The sequence below is a fragment of the Salvelinus namaycush genome, unplaced genomic scaffold (assembly GCF_016432855.1).
Source record: "Salvelinus namaycush isolate Seneca unplaced genomic scaffold, SaNama_1.0 Scaffold9, whole genome shotgun sequence".
Taxonomy (NCBI): domain Eukaryota; kingdom Metazoa; phylum Chordata; class Actinopteri; order Salmoniformes; family Salmonidae; genus Salvelinus; species Salvelinus namaycush.
This window is the reverse complement of record NW_024061641.1, coordinates 227,501-230,000: the sequence shown is the minus strand read 5'-3', so window position 1 is coordinate 230,000 and position 2,500 is coordinate 227,501. Positions and strand designations below refer to the sequence as shown.

Sequence of the window (2,500 nt, the reverse complement as noted above, 5' to 3'; positions counted from 1 at the left end):
GTGACAGAGTCTGGAGACGCCGTGGAGAACGTTCTGCTGCCTGCAACATCCTCCAGCATGACCGGTTTGGCGGTGGGTCAGTCATGGTGTGGGGTGGCATTTCTTTGGGGGCCGCACAGCCCTCCATGTGCTCGCCAGAGGTAGCCTGACTGCCATTAGGTACCGAGATGAGATCCTCAGACCCCTTGTGAGACCATATGCTGGTGCGGTTGGCCCTGGGTTCCTCCTAATGCAAGACAATGCTAGACCTCATGTGGCTGGAGTGTGTCAGCAGTTCCTGCAAGAGGAAGGCATTGATGCTATGGACTGGCCCGCCCGTTCCCCAGACCTGAATCCAATTGAGCCCATCTGGGACATCATGTCTCGCTCCATCCACCAACGCCACGTTGCACCACAGACTGTCCAGGAGTTGGCGGATGCTTTAGTCCAGGTCTGGGAGGAGATCCCTCAGGAGACCATCCGCCACCTCATCAGGAGCATGCCCAGGCGTTGTAGGGAGGTCATACAGGCACGTGGAGGCCACACACACTACTGAGCCTCATTTTGACTTGTTTTAAGGACATTACATCAAAGTTGGATCAGCCTGTAGTGTGGTTTTCCACTTTAATTTTGAGTGTGACTCCAAATCCAGACCTCCATGGGTTGATACATTTGATTTCCATTGATAATTTTTGTGTGATTTTGTTGTCAGCACATTCAACTATGTAAAGAAAAAAGTATTTAATAAGAATATTTCATTCATTCAGATCTAGGATGTGTTATTTTAGTGTTCCCTTTATTTTTTTGAGCAGTGTATATATATATATATATATTATGTGTGTGTGTGTGTGTATATATATATTGTGTATATATATATTGTGTGTGTGTGTGTATATATATTATGTGTGTGTGTGTATATATATATATATATATTATGTGTGTGTGTGTGTGTATATATATATTGTGTATATATATATTGTGTGTGTGTGTGTATATATATTATGTGTGTGTGTGTGTATATATATATATATTGTGTGTGTGTGTGTGTGTGTGTGTGTGTGTGTGTGTGTGTGTGTGTGTGTGTGTGTGTGTGTGTGTGTGTGTGTGTGTGTGTGTGTGTGTGTGTGTGTGTGTGTGTATACAGTTTAAGTCGGAAGTTTACATACAGCTTAGCCAAATACATTTAAACTCCGTTTTTCACAATTCCTGGCATGTAATCCTAATATAAATTCCCTGTCTTAGGTCAGTTAGGATCACCACTTTATTTTAAAAATGTGAAATGTCAGAATAATAGTAGAGAGAATTATTTATTTCAGCTTTTATTTCTTTCATCACATTCCCAGTGGGTCAGAAGTTTACATACACTCAATTAGTATTTGGCAGCATTGCCTTTAAATTGTTTAACTTGGGTCAAACATTTCGGGTAGCCTTCCACAAGCTTCCCACAATAAGTTTGGTGAATTTTGACCCATTCCTCCTGACAGAGCTGGTGTAACTGAGTCAGGTTTGTAGGCCTCCTTGCTCGCACACGCTTTTTCAGTTCTGCCCACACATTTTCTATGGGATTGAGGTCAGGGCTTTGTGATGGCCTCTCCAATAGTTTGACTTTGTTGTCCTTAAACCATTTTGCAACAACTTTGGAAGTATGCTTGGGGTCATTGTCCATTTGGAAGACCCGTTTGCGACGAAGCTTTAACTTCCTGACTGATGTCTTGAGATGTTGCTTCAATATATCCACATAATTTCTCATGATGCCACCTATTTTGTGAAGTGCACCAGTCCCTCCTGCAGCAAAGCACCCCAACAACATGATGCTGCCACCCCGTGCTTCACGGTTGGGATGGTGTTCTTCGGCTTGCAAGCCTCCCCCTTTTTCCTCCAAACATAACGATGGTCATTATGGCCAAACAGTTCTATTTTTGTTTCATCAGACCAGAGGACATTTCTCCAAAAAGTACGATCTTTGTCCCCATGTGCAGCTGCAAACTTTGGTCTGGCTTTTTAATGTCGGTTTTGGAGCAGTGGCTTCTTCCTTGCTGAGCGGCCATTCAGGTTATGTCAATATAGGACTCGTTTTAATGTGGATATAGATACTTTTGTACCTGTTTCCTCCAGCATCTTCACAAGGTCCTTTGCTGTTGTTCTGGGATTGATTTGCACTTTTCGCACCAAAGTACGTTCATCTCTAGGAGACAGAACACGTCTCCTTCCTGAGCGGTATGACGGCTGCGTGGTCCCATGGTGTTTATACTTGCGTACTATTGTTTGTACAGATGAACGCGGTACCTTCAGGTGTTTGGAAATTGCTCCCAAGAAATAACCTGACTTTTGGAGGTCCACAATTTTTTTTCTGAGGTCTTGGCTGATTTCATTTGATTTTCCCATGATGTCTTGCAAAGAGGCATTGAGTTTGAAGGTAGGCCTTGACATACATCCACAGGTACACCTCTAAGTGACTCAAATGATGTCAATTAGCCTATCGGAAGCTTCTAAAGCCATGACATCATTTTCTGGAATTTTC

General features: G+C 43.0%; 1 protein-coding gene across 1 annotated transcript in view; it reads right to left on the bottom strand.

Annotated features, from left to right (window-relative positions):
* gpha2 (glycoprotein hormone subunit alpha 2) overlaps window positions 1-2,500 on the bottom strand; it is a 6,214-nt gene that overhangs the window by 2,069 nt on the left and 1,645 nt on the right. The window lies entirely within an intron of this gene.